Source organism: Pristis pectinata, chromosome 6 (assembly GCF_009764475.1).
Source record: "Pristis pectinata isolate sPriPec2 chromosome 6, sPriPec2.1.pri, whole genome shotgun sequence".
Taxonomy (NCBI): domain Eukaryota; kingdom Metazoa; phylum Chordata; class Chondrichthyes; order Rhinopristiformes; family Pristidae; genus Pristis; species Pristis pectinata.
The window spans coordinates 97,072,809-97,093,850 of record NC_067410.1 but is presented as its reverse complement, the minus strand read 5'-3'; positions in this window follow the sequence as shown (position 1 = coordinate 97,093,850).

Genomic DNA, 21,042 nt, shown 5'->3' with positions numbered 1-21,042 from the left:
GGGCTCCCAAAACAATCACTGCTGGGAAAAAGATACCTGCTTGGATTGTTGCTTGCTGCAGGGATTTAAATTGAAGTTCTCTGTTCTCCTGTAGTCAATTATCTCCAGTTGCCAGCAATAATTTTGGACATCATTGAGGCATCTTCAAGAGTCACTAAGGACCCTCACTATCCGGGACATGCTCTCTTCTCATTACTACCATCAGGGAGGAGGTACAGGAGCCAGAAGACCCACACTCAATGTTTTAGAAATAGCTTCTTCCCCTCCGCCATCAGATTTCTGAATGGTCCATGAACCCATGAACACTACCTCATTATTCCTTTTTTTTGCACTATTTATTTATTTTGTAATTTATAGTAATTTTTATTTCCTTGCACTGCACTGCTGCTGCAAAACAACAAATTTCTCGTCATCTAAGTTATGATAACAAACCTGATTCTGATCCTGATTCGGATCGTGGACCATAAAGGCTGCTGGGAAAGAAAAGCAATGCTTTTGAAGCAGTGCTGCTTGACAGCACCCCAAAGCACTAGCACATTGTGTCATCATAACATGGATTGGCATCTATGATTCTTAACAAGATATATTGCCGATCTAAGCTATCTTGTACTGCAGAAAAAGGCTGGAGAGAGAAGGAAGAACCATCTACAGCAAGCTTCTCTGGCTACACATGAACAAGTTAGTAATCAGCTGTGAGTGGGGCACCTTGTAACTCTCAGGAGAAAAGATGGACGAGGCATGAAGAAGGGAAAAAGAAAAAAGAATTTAATAATATTGAGCCACTCTAAAACAAATTCCAGAACCATTTACATTTCCTTTTCATAAGAGCGCTCCGCCCAGTCAGTAAGAACCTATGTGATTTTTAGGGAAGTATCTGCTCCTTATAAGAACACATTGTACTTTCCAGTCCCTGACACTTATTTTCTTTATGTGCAAATTGTCTTTTAACGATTGCACTCCTGTTCATGAAAAGAGATGCAAGCTAAGCATTTCTACCTACACTCACCCATGGCACTTATTTTTTCTCCATTGAGTTACAGTTATATTTTTATAATGTTATTTATCACAGCTTTCCTCAATGTCTTAACACATTTGTAAGTTTGGGTCATTTTATTTGGTAATCTCTTTACCTGTACGCTTTCTGTTTCTGTAAATGATATAAAGAGAAAGTAGAATGGGAATGTTAATTGTATTTCATACTTGACTAGTCATTTGATTTGCATCTTTAATATGCCTGACATTCTTATATATATTCTCATGACCTTGAACAGTTTAGCTGATTAGAGGTTTAATTTTTGAGTTCTTGTCCACGATGCCAGCTGCCAGTTCACCCCAGGAGATTGTAAGTATATTATTTGTGATTCACAGTGAACAGGTTATTATGCTACAGGGGAAGACGCGATCAATTAACTCCAACATCTCAGGCACTTCACAAGTTTTGAAACAATGGGAATAATTCATCAGAATATTGAGGGAATCAAAATCAGAATCAGGTTTATTATCACTGACATATGTTGTGAAATTTGTTGTTTTGCGGCAGCAGTAAAGTGCAAGACATAGAAATTACCATAAGTTACAAAAATAAATAAATATTGCAAAAGAGGAATAACGAGGTAATGTTCATGGGTTCATGGACCATTCAAAAATCTGATAGCGGAGGGGAAGAAGTTGTTCCTAAAATGCTGAGTGTGGGTCTTCAGGCTCTTGTACCTCCTTGCCAATGGAAATAATAATGGTAGAATCAAGGGTATGGGGATAGTGCAGGAAAATGGCACTGAGATAGAAGAATAGCCATGACCTTGATGAACGGTGAAGCAGACGTGAAGGGCTAGATGACCTTCTCCTGCTCCTATTTCTATGTTCTTACGAATGGTGGTTGTAACAGGACATTGTTTTTTCGTCTGGAATGGCTAAGGCCCCACTTTAATCCAGTTCAGCTGGCAGGAATAGCATGGACGGGTGGATAAAATGCTTGGTGGGCACATTTGTCTGTGTTTCATTGACATTCTGACAGCCAACCTTTAGAGACCATAGGTCCCACTCAGAACAAGGATGAGGGGGCCTCCCAAAAATTTTAAAGTAGACTTGCGATTTTGTCATTTGAACCTTGGCGTGATCCTTACATGACTGTAGCAGTGTTGCTTAATGCCTGCTCACTGCCTTAATGGGTCAGGTAAATTTTAGACTGAAGCTTTCTTGTAAGATTTGTTTGAAGAGGAGCAGGCACTGGCAGACCAATTTTTACTGCCCCTCCTTTGAGTGCCATCACCTCCAGAATCTCCCCTTGAGTGCTTGACACTTGCCAGAGCTTATTCCATATATTCCCCAGTGATGGACTCCTGTGGCCACAAAACTTACTTCTGCATGAAAAATAAAGTAAAACATCTCAGAGAGTTTAAGTTGTCTTTTAGTTACTGATGTTCTTGGCCCTTTAAAAATGACCATCGGCTGTTGGTGAGATGCTACACATGTGCCTGCTAGGAGCAGGGGTGTCGGTTTTACCTCAACAGGGCAGCCCTGGGAAGTTATGTGAATTGACCCTGGTCTATACCTGTATCCCTTGCTTTGAACTGTAAGGTTCAGAGGAAGTGCTCATTCTCAGAACCCATGAAGCAAGAGTCCAGAACAATATCAAGGTTCCCCATGCTTTTCCAGATACCACAAGATCTGGGGAAAATATTACATCTCTGTTCAATGTGCCTGGATGTTGCTAATTGATCCCAAGTGTGAATCAGATTTTGCTGCAGCTACTTTTATTTGTACATGGCTTAATATTAAGTCAACACTAGATTTTTGATCCTTTTTTTTCTTCTGGGATTGAAGGTGACTTGCTTCCACTTTAATTCTGTTGGTTCTGAGGTAATTGGTGAGGCCAATATAGGAACTATAGACTCTGCCACAGGTGGGGCAGGAGGTGCCTGACAGGGCGGCCAGGTGGAAACATCGACAATTCCTTTCCTGCCACAGATGCTGCTGAGTTCCTCCAGCAGTTTGTTTATCGCTCCACGTTCAGGGGATAGCTGCTTTACTTTCCACCCTTATATTAGGGAGTGGTATGACTTGATGGATGATAGTTGTCAGGATAAAAGAGCCTTCTCAATGTAAGGCGTCATCTCAGTGATTAATGAATTGATAAACTCTTGCTTTTATCTGTTAATTTGCAATAGCCTAGACACTTTGATCTGAGTGAGGTTTTGGCATTCCACATCACAGTGCTAAATCCCTAATAGGGAGGCTTGAGACAGCGTTGCCTCACAGTCTACTAGTGTTGCTTGATAAGAGCTGGTGTGTAATCTATGCAGCAATGGATCAGCTCCTGGGATTAAATACAAATTGCAATGGATACAAAATATTCCTTGTGGTGCATTCCATCTGTGTATCACCTCATGAACACAATGGCTCTGACAAAGCATTTTCAAGCTGAAATGTTGGCTTTGTTTCTCTTCCCACAGATGCAGCCTGACGTGCTGAGTATTTCCAGCATTTTTGTTTTTATTTTAGATTTCCACCATCTACATTTTTGTTTGATTTTTGGCGCTTTGTTTGATATCCTTTGACCTATTGTTATTTATGAACCAACATTCCAACTTTTAATGTGTTTTATTGGGGAATAAATGGAGCTCCAAAATGTAATGGGATATGATCATCATGGTTGATGTGAGTGTGACTGTGGGTGCATATTTGCTGCTTTGTTGCCTCATGTAGCAGTCCAGTTTTGAGATGATTGTTTCAAAGACAGTTCAAGGTATTTAAACACAACATGCTCTTCTCCAGAGGTCTGGGCCTTTGGCACCCTCACTTGCAAACATCCACCTTACATCCGTCTGAATTGGGAAGGAGGGAACTCGTGTTGTAGGGGGTCTCCAACTCTATCTCCCACATTATATGATTTTTTTTATTTCAAAAATAAATTTTATTTGCCAAAAGTATCTACAAGAAATAAAAGAAAATGGTACATAGCTATTTTGACATTTGTTGTGTTGTTCAGTCTATACAGTCACAGTTTCATCGGTTCCATACATTGATAATGTTAACAATGTACAGAGCACCTTTACCACTCATGTGGCCTCCTGGGACGATATAAACTTCAATTGTTTATAAAGCTTCTCTGCTGGGCTTAGCACCTCAATGTCCATTGGCAGAAGGACTCGAGATTGCAGTCCTTTTTCCACAAAACCTTATCTTTGGCTGCACCAAGATTCAGTGCCGGTTGGCAGCTTCTCGTTGTACTGTAAGAGCAACAAGTTTCAGGCAGCCCAAAGAGTGTCTTTCACTGAGCTGAAGATCGTCCAGCAGCACTTGATGCTGGTCTCAGTGAGCGAGCCTGGGAACTGCCCAAGGAGTGAGTCTTCTGTTATGCAGCTGCTGCAGATGATCCTCGACAACCTTGCATCCTTCTCTGGACCTTCTATGTAAATGCACAGTCCACAGGTGGGTGACTGTCTCATCCTCATTGCAGCCATCATGAGGGCTGCATGCAATGCAGTGAGATACCAATTGTACCAAAATGATCTGACAGGGAGGGCCCCTCTCACTGCCATCCAAGTGAGGTCTTGATGATTGTTGGTGCGTTCTAATGAAGAGGCATTCTGCCAGTCTACTCGGAACCAACCCACAGGATCCATTGTGTCTTTGTTTTCCTGAAAGAACTTTTCCACGAAGGACAGGTAGTGCGGCAATGTTCAACCGACTGGGACATTGTGTGACAGTGGGACTGGGCCTAGCCTTCACAACACCAGAGACAGGGTGTGACATCCATAGTGACACTTGGTGCCAGTTAACTTTGGCTTCAACCAGACACAATGTTGGCCATCAGGATGAAGGCATTGTTGGGTATGCTTTTGCCCCCATTGTCCGGGGACTTGTGCTTTGCGACCCATCAGGGAAGAAATCATAAGGAAGCTCCGACAAGTAGTGGAGAACTGGAGGTCTAGAGTGAATGAGAAGCTTTAAGAAATTAGCATTAGTAAGGAATTAGACTTGGACAAATCAATAGGACTGAAAGATAAAAACCTCCAGGACCTGACGACCTGCATCCTTGTGCTTTGAAAATAATGGCATATGGAGTGTAGTCATTTTCCAGAATTCTGTAGATTCTAGAATGGTTCCCAAAGATTGGAAGGTAGCTCATCTAATTCCACTTTTTAAGAAGGAAGAGAGAAAACAAGGAATTATGGACTAGATGGCCTGACATCAGCAGTAGAGAAAATACTGGGATATATTATCAATGGCATGGTAACAAGGAGCTGGATAACAGGATACCCGGAAAATAAAGATAGGACGGGGCAGAATCAACGTGGAATAATAAAAAGGAAATTGTGTTTGTCAGAACTTTTTTTTGAAGATGTGACTAACAGAATAAAGAAGGTCAACCAATTGATGTGGTATCTTTAAACTTTTAGAAGGCCTTTGATAATGCACCACCTAAGAGATTATTAAACAAAATTGGAGCACACTGCATTGGAGGTAAGATATTGGTTTGGACTGAGGCTGGTACAGTGCACAGCAGATAGTGTTTTGCTGTAGTGTCAGAAATCTGGGTTCAATCCTAACATCCAATGGTGTCTGTGTGGAGTTTGCATGTTCTCCCTGGGATTGTCTGGGCTTCCTCTGGCTGCTTCAGTTTTCTCCCACATCCAGAAGGCACGCTGGTAAATTAATTGGCTGCTGTAAGTTGCCCCCAGTATTGGTGAATTGTAAGGGAATAGGGGGGAGTTGATGGGCATGTGAGAGAGAATAGGTTATAGGAATGTAAGGGGGAGGAAATGGGATTGATGGTCAGTATAGACAGTGGGCCAAATGACCTCCTTCTGTGTCATAAAAAAGTGAGAAATATGCTTAACACACAGAAAACAGAGAGTATATATACTTCAGTATAACAGATAGCATATATACTTATGTATGTATACATGTAGACCCACCATGTCACTGCGTACTCTTTAACATTATACCATTCAGCTAATACTGTCTTCTGTGTCCTTCCTGCCATAAGCAAACACTCCATACCTCTCTGCATTAATTGGATCTGCTAGCTTTCATCAATTTCACTTTTTCACTTTACACAATTATTATGATTGGTTTAGATGGGGGGATCAAGTGTAGTATATCCAATGTTGCTGATGATACAAGGCTAGGGGGCAGTATAGGCTGTGTTTGTCCTTTCTGAACATAAGCTCCTCTTCTTCTTGCCTGGGAGCTTTGGCCACCACCATTCTTGCCCTGGATCCTCACCCAAGAAGGTTGTTGACCCATTAACAATTGGAGGTTAGTGATCTCTTCTCATACCCTTTACCTTTCCCAAACGCAAATGCGCTCAAAGGGGCTTCCAGCAAACTCCCACACAGTGCATTCTAGAGCATAATATTCATGTGTAATTCCTTTTCCTATTGTTCTCCCTTGTTCTTTAAGCTGTTCCATAAATCTGTCTTCTTCAGTTTCTGACCCTCCTGCCACAGGAAATGGTTTTATTATATTCACCCTGTTAAATTCATTCATATTTGAATCGTATTAAATTTTCTCTTAATGTTGACTGTTCTTTAGCGAATAACAACAACTTCTGCAGTCTTTCTACACAACTGAAGCCCTTAATATCTGGGACCTTTCCAACTCTTCTCTTCTGCACCCTCTCCACGGTGTTATACGCACTCCCTGCATTGTGGTTCCCAACTGGGCCCTGGCTCGTGTTTTACAAAGGCTTAGCATGACTTCCTTGTGTTTGTACTCTAAACTTTTATTTATAAACTCTGAGTCCTGTACGTCTTTTTAACAGGGTGTCAGCTTGTCTTGCCTCCTTACTGACTTGTGTATGTAGGCTCCCTTGTGTCACTGCATACTCTTAAACATTAAACCATTCGGCTTACACTGTCTCCCTTATCCTTGCTGCCATAATCAATCACTCCATACTTCTCTGTATTATTGGAATCTGTATTATTGGAATCTGCTAGCTGTTGTCAATTTCACCGTTCTCATTCCATAGCATTCTCTGGTGCTGAAAATTAACATTACCTTTTATATACTAGCAGACTGTGTGTGGTAGTCTTCTAGGCAGTTACTGGGAACTGCTGAGGTATAGGATGCTGATTTGTAAAAACTTCTGGCTAATTCATAATCTGTCATCTCATCATGTGAAAGTACTTCTGCACGACCTGTCCGAAGACTATGATAGCCGGCATCTGGTACTGTGTGCAGAGTAAACCTCTTGACAGTCTCTGTTACAAGATGATTTATTTGCACAGAGGTTGGTGGCTATCTGGAACCAGCTGCCAGGGGAAGTGGAAAAGGCAGGTACAATTACAATGTTTACAGGACATTTGGACAGGTACGTGGGTAGGAAAGGTTTAGATATGGATATGGGCCAAATACAGGCAAATGGAACTAGCTCAGTCCTTGGTCGGCATGGATGAGTTGGGCCAGAGGGCCTGTTTCTGTGCTGTATTACTCTATGACTCTGTGACTTCAGGAGGAGAAGCCACAGACTGAAGAACATAGTGTCATTATGTAGCTTGCTGACATTAAAATCTCTAAGGTGCTGTGCAACATATTTGGGCAAAGTGGAACTTGGCTACTTGGTCCACTTGGTCCATGGCAGGGTTAACTCTCCACCTGAACATCCTCTCACCCCTCTCCTTCCAATCCTATCAACACAATCTTCCATTTCTTTCCTCCGAGCTTCCCCTTAAGTAGATCCATACCAAGTGTGTGGAAGGGGTCGGTATACCAACTCCCACCTCGAACGTAATGTGAGGTTATGGACGCGCATGCACACACTCTTCTCATGGTGACCAGGGCACACACATGAGTGCCTATGAGAGTCAGCAATATTAAATTCCTGCACACACTGTACTGATATGTTCCACTTCAACCACCCCATTCAGCAATGATTTCCACATTGCAACTACACACTGGGTGAGCAGGTTTCTCCTGGTAAATTAAAATTGGTTTATTATTGTCACATGTACCGAGACAGTGAAAAACTTTGTTTTACACGCCATCCATGCAGATCATTTCATTACAACAGTGCATTGAAGTAGTACAAGGGAAAACAATAAAAGAATGCAGAATAAAGTGTTACAGTTGCAGAGAAAATGCAGTGCAGGCAGACATTTAGGTGTAAGCCATAACAAGGGAGATTATGAGGTCAAGAGTCCATTTTATTGTACTAGGGGACCGTTCAATAGTCATATAACAGCAAGATAGAAGCGAAGGGCTAGCTCCTGACTTCCCCATTGGATTTATTGGTGGATCTCTTAGATTTATGGGTTTTTATTTTTTTGTCACCCCACAAGAAACAAAAAATGGTTTTATGTCATTAAATCCTATAATCTTAAATCTTGTTATTAAATTATCCCAGGCTGATTAAACTAACAGAACAGATTGATGTTCTCATGCTTTTCAGAGAAAGCAGCATTGAATCTGTCAACCCCTCCCCACATTCCAAGTGTTGTTCTTTACGATCACTTCAGTGACCATTCTTGGCTCAGCCACACAACTCTTTGTTCAAGGGGCTGGATTTCCCTGGAATACAAACAGAAAATGCTGAAAAGCTCTGCAGGTCAGGCAGCATCTGTGGAAAGAGAAATAGTTAATGCTTCAGGTCTAAGATCCTTCATCAGAAATGAGAAAGGGAGCAACAAATTAGTCTAGATAATAGAGAAGGTGGGGAAGAGCGACAGGTGGAATGAAGGGACTTTCTCTGAGAGGGTGAAATAATGTGCACTTCCTTTTGTTTTCATTTGTGTATTCTGACCTGCTGGGGGAATCCTAGTACAATGTTCCACAGACTTTACAACATTAGCAACACATCCCACAGTCAAAAGAGCTTATCTGCCTCTTGAGGAACAATATTTAATCCTATCAGTGAAACTCCCTTTGTTAAAGTCAAAGTCTAGTTTATCATCACATGCACAAGTACATGTATAAACAGGTGCAATGAAAAACTTGCAGCAGCATCACAGACACGTCACAAGATGACAAGATCACAAGACAAGGGAGCAGAAGTAGGCCATTCGGCCCATCGAGTCTGCTCCAAAGAAAAGGGGAAAAAGGAAAAAGAAATGAGAAATGGGGGGAGGGGGAGAAGTCTGCTCCATGAGCAAAAAAAAAACTATTCTAACCCCAATTTCCGGCCTTATCACCATATCCCTTGATACCTTGACTAATTATATATCTATCTATCTCCTCCTTAAACGTCTCCAATGATCTAGCCTTCACTGCTGTACGTGGCAAGGAATTCCATAAATTCACTACCCTCTGGCTGAAGAAATTTCTCCTCATCTCTGTTTTAAACCTGTACCCTCTAATTCTAAGATTGTGCCCTTTGGTCCTGGACTCACCCACCAAGGGAAACAGCTTGGCCACATCTACTCTGTCCAGTCCTTTCAACATCTTAAATGTTTCTATGATGTCCCCTCTCATTCTTCTGTACTCCAGTGAGTACAGCCCAAGAGCTGACAAATGCTCATCACATGTAAGCCCTTTCATTTCGGGAATCATCCTCGTAAATCTCCTCTGAACCCTCTCCAACATCAGCACATCCTTCCTAAGATATGTGGCCCAAAACTGTACAGAGTATTCCAAATGAGGCCTCACTAGTGCCCCGTAGAGCCTCATCAACACTTCCTTACTTTTATACACTATACCTCTCGAAATGAATGCCGACATAGCATTCGCTTTCCTTACAATCGATCCGACCTGGTAGTTAACTTTTAGGGTATCCTGTACGAGTACCCCCAAGTCCCTTTGTACTTCTGTACTTTGAATTTTATCCCCTTCTAGATAATAATCTGCCCATTTATTTCTGTTTCCAAAGTGTCCAACTGCACATTTCTCAACATTGAATTTCATCTGCCATTTCTTTGCCCGTTCTCCTAAACTGTCTAGGTCTCTCTGCAACCTTCCTGTCTCCTCAATACTCTCTACTCCTCCACCTGTCTTGGTGTCATCCACAAACTTAGCCACAAGACCATTTACTCCATCATCCAAATCGTTAATGTACAGGGTAAAAAGAAGCGGCCCCAACACCGACCCCTGTGGAACACCACTAGTAACCGGTAGCCAATCAGAACAGGATCCTTTTATTCCCACCCTTTGCTTTCTGCCAATCAACCAATGCTCCACCCATTCTGTTATCCTACCTGTAATTCCATGACCTCTCATCTTATTAATCAGTCTCTTGTGTAGCACCTTGTCGAAAGCCTTTTGAAAGTCTAAATACACAACATCTACCGCCTCTCCCTTATCCATCCTCCACATAGCATCAGAGACACAACATTCACAAGAAAAGCACAAATTAAACATAAATTATACAGAATTTTTACAAGACAGAACACAATTAGAACAATAAAAAGCCCATTGTAGTGCAAAGTGGTCATAGTGTTGCTATACTGAGGTAGTGATTAGGGTTGTGCAGGTTGGTTCAAGAACCAAATGGTTGAAAAGAAGTAGCTGTCCTTGAACCTGGTTGTGTGGGACTTCAGGCTTCTGTACCTCCTGCCCAATGGTGGCTGCGAGAAGGTGGCACGGTCCAGATGGTGGGGATCTTTGATGATAGATGTTGCCTCCTTATGGCAGTGCCTCCTGTAGATACTACCGATGGCGGGGAGGGATGTGCCCCTAATGTATTCTGCTGAGTCCACTACACTCTGCAGCTTCTTACATTCCTGCGCATTCAAATTGCCATAGCAGACCATGATGCAACCAGTCAGGATACTTTCAACAGTACATCTGTAGAAGTTTCTTAGAGTGTTTGGTGACAAACAGAACCTCCTTAATCTTTTAAGAAAGTAAAGACATTGGCGTGCCTTCCTTGTGATTGCATCTATGTGCTGGGCCCAGGATGGGTCGTCCGATATGTTAAGAACCAAGAACTTAAAGGAATTTAAAAGGAATTGTTCTACTCATTGTCCTTTGCTACTTAGATTAACTTGTTTTTCTCCTTCTCAGTTCTGACAAAGGGTCGCAGATCTGAAACATTAACCATTGCTCTTTCCGTGGATGCTGCCTGATCTCCTGAGGTTTTCCAGTATTTTCTTTTTTTAATTTCAGATTTCCAGCAAGTGCAGTTTTTTAAAATTCGGATTCCTCTGGATCTAACTGCTAACCAAACTTGCCTATCTGCCTTCCTGCACTGATCCGATCTGGATTTGGAGGGCCAGCTGAGTTGACCCTCCATTACTGTGAGCCATCCGACCAAGGGGAGTGGCTACACGTGCCAATAGGACCTCAGTCCTAAGACCAGGCTCCTAGTACATTGTGATACCTTCTGACAGAACTTCACTGTCAAAGACTTTTGAGCTATTTTTGAACTGTTAATCTAAGACATTTAAAAACAGTTTCAATAGGCTTAAACAACTAAAAATAATTGAGAAATAAAATATGTTGAGTTCGACACACTTTTGAGTCCTAGAAGTGAATAAAAATAATCAAAATAACATAATATGAAGAAAATAAAAAAAATCACTTTGGAAGGACAAACTTCAGGGCAGAGTACAGGGTAAACGGCAAGGTACTTGGCAGTGTGGAGGAGCAGAGGGATCTGGGGGTTCATATTCACAGTTCGTTGAAAGTTGCCTCACAGGTGGAAAGAGCAGTTAAGAAGGCCAATGGGATGTTGGCTTTCATAAGTCGCGGGATTGAGTTTAAGAGCCGCGAGGTTATGATGCAGCTTTACAAAACTCTAGTTAGGCCACATTTAGAGTACTGTGTTCAGTTCTGGTCGCCTCATTATAGGAAGGATGTGGAGGCATTGGAGAGGGTGCAGAGGAGATTTACCAGGATGCTGCCTGGATTGGAGGGTATTGAATATGAGGAGAGGCTTAAAGTGCTAGGGCTTTATTCACTGGAAAGGAGGAGGATGAGAGGAGACATGATAGAGGTATATAAAATATTGAGAGGAATAGATAGAGTAGACAGTCAGCGCCTCCTTCCCAGGGCACCAATGCTCAAGACGAGAGGTCATGGCTTTAAGGTTATGGGTGGGAGGTTCAGGGGAGATGTCAGAGGGAGGTTTTTCAGCCAGAGAGTGGTTGGTGCATGGAATGCACTGCCTGGGGTGGTGGCGGAGGCAGATACATTGAACAGGTTCAAGAGCTTGTTGGATAGGCATATGGAGGAAAGTGAGATAGAGGGATATGCGGGAGGAAGGGGTTAGGTAGTGTGAGGGTGGTCTGATGGATGGCACGACACGGTGGGCCGAAGGGCCTGTTTTGTGCTGTATGGTTCTATGGTTCTATGGTTCACACTTTTCTTCATATAGCACATTGATAATCCAAGTGAACTGAATGGACATGTGCTTCTTAAGCCAACCACCTCTGGTATAAAGCTCAGGCGCCAGGTGCAAGGTGCATTTGGTTCCTTGGCTTGGTAGATTTATGCTTTATTGCTGAACTCACTGCTGAGCCCGGAGGGGGAAAAAGAGGTCAGCATTTGACCTCAAGCTTGTCTTATTCACATATTTCAATACGAAGGTGAAGAAATCAGAGATTAATTAACCAGCAAAGTGGATGGCGTGGTAATTCTCTCTGAGCATGATCCAGCTCAATACATTTGAAACTTCTGTCTAAATGGCTCTATCTTTAAATCTCCCATGCACTATACCTCCTGTACATCCCTCTTTAACCCAAGTCTGGCATGACTTCAGCTATCTAACTACCCCTCGCTAGATTTCATTCCCAAACTTCCACTTCTTCACCTGAAGAGGGCTGATAAAGATTTGGTTTAGTACCTCATATGAAAGACGGCAACTGCCCAAGTGAAACACTGGCTTAGAACTGTGCTGATGTATCAGGCATTCAGCAGATGTATTTCTCAAGGCCTGGAGATGGGATTGAATCCAAATGCTGGTGACTCAGGTGAAGGTTTTACCACTGCACCAATAGAATTCTGATCTACCTTTAAAACTACTTCAAAGCATCTCTTTCTATCTCTTGTAATCTCTGCTTTGGCTTGGCATCTGTTCCTTTTTGTGCCTTTGCGAAATCCACCTAGACATTTATCTACATTAAAGGCATTGTTGTGTTTAAACTGACTTCTGTTTGTTATAAAATGAGGGACTGAATTTATGCCAATCTGATAGAACAATTGGATTCAGCACCTTTATGAAATAATGAATATTTACTATCTTACCACACAGAAATAAACCAGCTGCCCTTTGTTAGCAAATGTGACATTCCTTTCTGTTGACAGAGTGAGCTATCCCCATGTCTCACGTCCACAGAGGAACAAAAGATTTAGAAGCTGAAGTAAGCCACACACTCCATGACCCCTGCTTCTCGGGAAGGTGGGACCTGTACAGAGAGGACGGGTTACACCCGAACCAGAAGGGGGCCAATATCCTTGTGGCGAGATTTGCTAGGGTGGTTCGGGAGGGTTTAAACTAGTTTGTGAGGGGGAAGGGAATCGGAGGAGTAGGTCAGAGGAAGAAGGGAATGGGGAAAAGTTAGATCAAACAGGTAGAGAGGCTTTGGGGAAGGAGAAGCAGAATACAGGCTATAAAAGTAGTAAGGTAGATGGACTGAAATGTGTTTACTTAAATGCAAGAAGTGTCAGGAATAAGGGGGATGAGCTGAGGGCTTGGATAAGTATGGGGGACTATGATATCGTGGCTATTACTGAGACGTGGCTGATGTCAGGAGAGGAGTGGATATTGAATATTCCTGGTTTTCGGTGTTTTAAGAGGGATAGGGAAGGGGGGAGAAGAGGTGGAGGGGTGGCGACACTGGTCAGAGACACTGTTATGGCTGTGGAAAAGATGGATGTTGTAGAAGGATCATCTCTAGAGTCTGTATGGGTGGAATTAAGGAACAAGAAAGGAGCAGTTACTCTACTAGGAGTATTCTATAGGCCCCCCGGTAGCAGTAGAGATATAGAGGAGCAGATCGGCAGGCAGTGTTTGGAGAGAAGCAGAAATAACAGGGTTGTTATAATGAGAGACTTCAACTTCCCAAATATAGACTGGAACCTGCTTAGTGCCAAAGGTTTAGATGGGACTGAATTTGTTAAGTGTGTCCAGGAGGGATTCCTGACGCAGTATGTTGACAGGCCGACTAGAGGGAATGCCATGTTAGATCTAGTTTTAGGAAATGAACTGGGACAGGTGAAGGATCTATTGGTGGGTGAGCATTTGGGGGACAGTGACCATTGCTCCATAACCTTTAAAATTGTCATGGACAGGGACAGGTGCAGTGAGGACAAGAGGTTTTTCAACTGGGGAAGGGCTAACTACGAGGCTATAAGGAGAGAACTTGGGAGTGTAAATTGGGATGTCCTTTTTGAAGGAAAATGTACCATGGAGATGTGGTTGATGTTCAGGGATCTTATGCAGGATGTTAGGGATAAATATGACCCGGTGAGGCAGAGAAGGAATGGCAGGGTGAAGGAACCGTGGGTTACGAGAGAGGTGGAACGACTTGTTAGGGAGAAGAAGGTAGCGTAGGTGAGGTATAAGCAGCAAGGTTCAGACAGGGCCCGTGAAGAATATAGGGTAGCAAGGAAGGAACTTAAGAAAGGGCTGAGGAGAGCTAGAAGGGGACATGAAAAGGCTTTGGCCAGTAGGGTTAAGGAAAATCCCAAGGCCTTTTTCAAGTACGTGAAGGGTAGGAGGATGGCTAGGGTGAAGGTAGGTCCGATTAAGGACAAAGGTGGGAGAATTTGCCTGGAGGTGGCGGAAGTGGGAGAAGTTCTCAGTGAGTACTTCTCTTCGGTATTCACCAGGGAGAGGGGTCTTGATGATGCGGAGGGGAGTGCTGGTAGGGGTAATGTTCTCGAGGTTGTTGATATCAAGAGAGAGGATGTGTTGAAGTTGTTAAATAATATTAAGACAGATAAACCTCCGGGGCCTGATGGGATTTTCCCCAGGCTGCTTCGAGAGGCTAGGGAGGAGATTGCTGAACCGCTGGTAAGGATCTTTGAGTCCTCGTTGTCTACGGGGGTGGTGCCGGAGGATTGGAAGGTTGCGAATGTTGTCCCCTTGTTCAAAAAAGGTAATAGGGATAGGCCAGGGAATTATAGACCGGTGAGTCTCACGTCTGTGGTGGGTAAGCTGTTAGAAAGGATTCTAAGGGATAGGATTTATGAACACCTTGAGAATCATGGACTGATTAGGGACAGCCAGCATGGCTTTGTGAAGGGAAGATCTTGCCTCACAAGCCTGATAGAGTTCTTTGAGGAGGTGACCAGGAAGATTGATGAGGGCAGTGCGGTGGATGTGGTTTACATGGATTTTAGTAAGGCGTTTGATAAGGTTGCTCATGGTAGGCTTCTTCAGAAGGTCAGAGGCCAAGAGATCCAAGGAAGCTTGGCTGTGTGGATTAGGAATTGGCTTGCATGTAGAAAGCAGAGGGTTGTGGTGGAAGGAGTGCCCTCGGATTGGAAGGCAGTGACTAGTGGTGTCCCGCAGGGATCGGTTCTGGGACCTCTGCTTTTTGTGGTATTTATAGATGACTTAGATGAGGGGGTGGAGGGCTGGGTTAGTAAGTTTGCGGACGACACTAAGATAGGCGGTGTTGTGGATAGTGTGGAGGGCTTTCAGAGCTTACAGAGGGATATTGATAGGATGCAGAGCTGGGCTGACAAGTGGCAGATGGAGTTCAATCCGGAGAAGTGTGAGGTGGTACACTTTGGAAGGACAAACTCCAGGGCAGAGTACTGGGTGAATGGCAAGGTACTTGGCAGTGTGGAGGAGCAGAGGGATCTGGGGGTTCATATTCACAGTTCATTGAAAGTTGCCTCACAGGTGGAAAGAGCAGTTAAGAAGGCCAATGGGATGTTGGCTTTCATAAATCGCGGGATTGAGTTTAAGAGCCGCGAGGTGATGATGCAGCTTTACAGAACTCTAGTTAGGCCACACTTAGAGTACTGTGTTCAGTTCTGGTCGCCTCATTATAGGAAGGATGTGGAGGCATTGGAGAGGGTGCAGAGGAGATTTACCAGGATGCTGCCTGGATTGGAGAGTATTGAATATGAGGAGAGGCTTAAGGTGCTAGGGCTTTATTCACTGGAAAGGAGGAGGATGAGAGGAGACATGATAGAGGTATATAAAATATTGAGAGGAATAGATAGAGTAGACAGTCAGCGCCTCCTTCCCAGGGCACCAATGCTCAAGACGAGAGGTCATGGCTTTAAGGTTATGGGTGGGAAGTTCAGGGGAGATGTCAGAGGGAGGTTTTTCAGCCAGAGAGTGGTTGGTGCATGGAATGCACTGCCTGGGGTGGTGGCGGAGGCAGATACATTGAACAGGTTCAAGAGCTTGTTGGATAGGCATATGGAGGAATGTGAGATAGAGGGATATGCGGGAGGAAGGGGTTAGGTAGTGTGAGGGTGGTCTGATGAATGGCACAACATGGTGGGCCGAAGGGCCTGTTTTGTGCTGTATGGTTCTATGGTTCTATGTGTGCACTGCACACCAAATTTCTGAGTAAAGGAGCTTCTCCTTCTCCTGGTCCAAAATGGCCAATTGTGTTCCGAAACTGCCTCCCCACCCCAATTCCAGCTTATTTAGCCAGAGGGAATTTTCCCATTCCAGGGTGGAGATAGCACTCCTTCTGTGGGCTAAATCTGCGGGAACCTTGATCCGTGTGGAAACCGGTCTGGAAATGTTGTCAGATCCTGCTTTTACTAGCCTTCAGAAGTGCTTGTTTAAAAACAATCTTGAAAAGGGAATAGGAGGGTGGATGCAAGCAGTCTTTGAAGGGTCACAGCTCATTATGAAAGGGTGGTGGACTAATTATTTGTCATTGCACAGTAAAGACATGAGGAACATCTTTACTTTCTAGACCAGAAGATCCAGGCACTGACAGGGATTTAACAGACCATCTCACATGTGTTTTCCCACCAATTAGGGCAGCACAGAGAAGCAGCTAATAGAGCTGCTGCCTTACAGCTCCAATGAACCGAGTTCAATCCTGACCTCCAGTACTGTCTGTGTGGAGTTTGTGACTGTGTGATATTCCTCCAGGTGAACATGGAACATACAACAGTACAGCACAGGAACAGACCCTTCAGCCCATGATGTTGTGCCGAACTAATTAAACCAGTAATAAACACCTAACTAAACTAGAGCAACACATACGAAATGCTGGAGGAACTCAGTGGGTCAGGCAGCATCTATGGAGGGAAATGAACAGTCGACGTTTCGGGTCAAGACCATTCATCAGGCTCGGCCCGAAATGTCGACTATTCATTTCCCTCCATAGATGCTGCCTGACCCGCTGAGTTCCTCCAGCATCTTGTGTGTGTTGTTTCAGATTTCCAGCATCTGCAGTCTCTCTTGTGCCTCACTAAGCTAATCCCTTCTGCCTACACAATGTCCTCATCCCTCTATTCTCTGTACATTCAGGTGTTTTTCCAATAGCCTCTTAAATGTCTCTGTCATATTTACCTCCACTACCACCCCTGGCACACATTCCAGGTACCCACCACTCTCTGTGTAAAAAACTTGCTGTGCACATCTCCTTTGAACTTACTCCCCCTCAACTTAAATGCATCCCTCTGGTATTAGACAGGTGCTCCAGTTTTTTCCCACATCCCAAAGACAAGCAGATTGATAGGTAAATTGGCCACTGTAAATTACCCTCAGTGTGCAGATGAGTGGTAGAATCTGATGGGAATGTGGGAAGAGTAAAATAGAATTAGTGTATTGGGTATTTAATAGTCAGAGTGGACTTGGTGGGCTGAAGGGCCTGTTTCTGTACTGTATGACCATGAGAGATCAGTCATTATGCTTTCTCCATCCCGAATGAATCAATCCTAAAGAACCAGTTCAAAAATCTTAATAGAGCACAACCCTTTTGTGGACAGATACCTTGATAGTAGAGGCCCTTCACTATTTTACAGGTATTTAATTCCTTTTAGGAATTAGTCTAGACCCTCAAATAGCTGTTGCAGTAAACAATTTGCTGGAGAAATGTAGGGGTCAAGCCGTATCTGTGGGGGAAAGGAATTGATGCAGGATTTCGACCCAAAACGTCGACAACTCCTTTCCCCCCACAGATGCTGCTTGACCTGTTGAGTTGGTCCAGCAGATTGCTTGTTGCTCCAGATTCCAGCATCTGCAGCCTTGTGTCCTCAAATACCTGTTGTTTTCTTCTGGTTCAGAGTGATAGTGAGGTCCATTACATCTGTCACCTTTCTGTGAACAGCTGTGAAACATTCATCAAACTATTGGAACATGCAGCTCCATTTGGCCACCCACGCTGCAAACAAACATTCACAGAGTGGGAAATTCAGTTAAAGTATATCGAAAAGCTGATGTGAAAACAATAGCTACCTGAGAGGGAACAGACATCTATTTTAGTGGCTCGGATGACACAGCAAACAGAGAGGGAAAAAAACAACTCAAGGTGATGTCAAAGCTTCGAAATCCATATATTTTTATGAATATACATATATTATATGTATGTAAATATATACATATAGTTTATGTATTTAAGACATGTCACAGCAGAATATCAGTGTACACCATTGATTAACAAGTGATTTTCATAGTGGAGATTTGGTCACTACAAAAATATGGCCTTTTCAGTTCATGAAAGTGCTCAACTTGCACAAGCTGGTAGGTTGTTTGGCTCAATATAATGCTAACAGTAGTGCTTGGAACTGCAGTATTTAAGGAATCTGCTGGTTTTAAAATGAGCCTTTCACAACAAAGACATCTAACATCCCTGATAAGTGTGATATGGCATCTAAACTCCCAGTGATGATGGAGGTATTGAAGCAGTAAACCTTAGTCTGACCTCTTGGTCACATTCTTATTGATGTCTTGCATTGAATAGCTTCCTGCCTACAATCATTGGCATCTTAAGGATGCCCACATGAACCACCTCTTTCAGAGCACTGAAGATAACATTCTAACAGCTTTGTGAGCTTGTTGTTAGAAAGCTGACAACATTCCTAATGGTGGGGGAGGCTCCCAAATATGACCATCCTGGTTTTGGAGGTTGAGATTCATTTCAATAAAGTCCACGGTGTGGGCTCTGATGCCCAGTGTAATTGGACCTGCAGACAGCTAGTCTGTCTATGTTTGGTTAACTGCAAATTGCAAGCACCATCTCAGCATTCCTTGTTCTTGTTCCAACTTGTGGAGGTGAATGAACAGGTAGAGGGGACAGGGGAAATTTCAGCATTATTTAGTCATTTCAATTTACTTTGTTAGGTTATAACTGAGTAAGCAGTTAGTCCTAATGATAATCTCTTTTCAAGTCAGGAAGACTGTAGTGACAGTTGAAGTTTATCCTCCAAACAACGTTCATCATATTTAGTTAAAATTTCTCATTTGGAAAGATTGTTAATGTTGACGAGTATTCTCAGATAAGCCAGCAGGCCCAATTTCCAAGAAGAGAATCCAGTTAAGAAAAATGCCACATTTTCACTGGACACTATCATAGCATGTTTTGCCAGACTGACAGACTGAGCCGTAAAAAAATAATTGGATTAATGTAGAGAAGGGCAATGAGTGCATGTGAGGGCAGTGAGGGTGGGCTGGGGGGAGAGAGAGCGAGAGAGCAGGGGGGAGAGAGAGAGAGGGAAGGGCGGAGAGAGAGTGAGAGAGCAGGGGTGGTTGAGAAATAGAGAGAGAGAGAAAGAGAGAGAGGGGGGGAGTGGGGAAGAGGGAGAGAGAAGGGGGAGAGAGAGGGGGGAGAGAGGGCGGGGAGAGAGAGAGAGAGAGAGAGAGAGAGAGAGAGAGAGAGAGAGAGAGAGAGAGAGAGAGAGAGAGAGAGAGAGAGAGAGAGAGAGAGAGAGAGAGAGAGAGAGAGAGAGAGAGAGAGAGAGAGAGAGAGAGAGAGAGAGAGAGAGAGAGAGAGAGAGAGAAACCAAATATCCAAGTTTTAAAGGGAGGTCATTTTAAACTTAACTGATAGACAAAAGTAAGTGCTGGCAAGATGTAAATTAGATCAACACATTTCCATTTGTTTACCACTGACCAGGGTAGGTTAAAATCACACCCAAAATGATCTGGCTTTTTAAGTTTATGTTGATCAGTGAGTGCCCATCATGCCAGTTTGCACTGGAGTGGTAAGTAGTTCACAAAGGTTGATCAGGCACTGAACAGAAAGGTTTGATGGAGGTGTCTGAAGATGCAGCCAAAGATACAGCTCTGGGGATATTTTTAAAGGTAGAAATGATTTAATAAGGTGGTGTGACAAGTCTGGGGTAAGAATGTTTTCCTGGTGTTCTCTGACCACTCCCACTCCTCCCCATGAAACTCTCTATTCTCCTGCCCTGACTTGATCCTGTTCCCCACTGCCTGAGTTCTGCAGCCCTGCTCTATGTAACCTGGAATTCTTCCCCAATATCTCCCACCACTCACCATTTGGGTCACCTTTGCTAATGAGGTACTCTTAAGATAAGATAAGATTTCTTTACTAGTCAGATGTACATCGAAACACACAGTGAAATGCATCTTTTGTGTGGTGTTCTGGGGGCAGCCCGCAAGTGTCGCCACGCTTCCGGCGCCAACATAACATGTCCACAACTTCCTAACCGGTATGTCTTTGGAATGTTGTAGGAAACCGGAGCACCTGGAGGAAACCCACACAGACACGGGGAGAACGTACAAACTCCTTACAGACAGCGGCCGGAATTGAACCCGGGTCACTGGCGCTGTAATAGCGTTACGCTAACCGCTACACTACACCTCTGTGAAGTTTCATGAGACAGTTTTGTTTTGCATTAGACAACGTTCATGTGCTGGACAGTGAGTGCTGACAAAACTATTTGACTGAGCTGAACTTCACTGACGAATACAGCCCTGATCACATTCTACATTCAGTGGTCCCTGGGTTGACTTTTTTTCCATAACTAGAGAATGAAATTATAGAACATAGAACATAGAAAAACTACAGCACAATTCAGGCCCTTCAGCCCACAAAGCTGTGCCAAACATGTCCCTACCCTGGAAATTTCTAGGCTTACCCATAGCCCTCTATTTTACTCAGCTCCATGTACCTATCTAACAATCTCTTGAAAGACCCTATCGTATCAGCCTCCACCACCGCTTCTGGCAGCCTATTCCACCCACTCACCACTCTCTGAGTAAAAAACTTACCC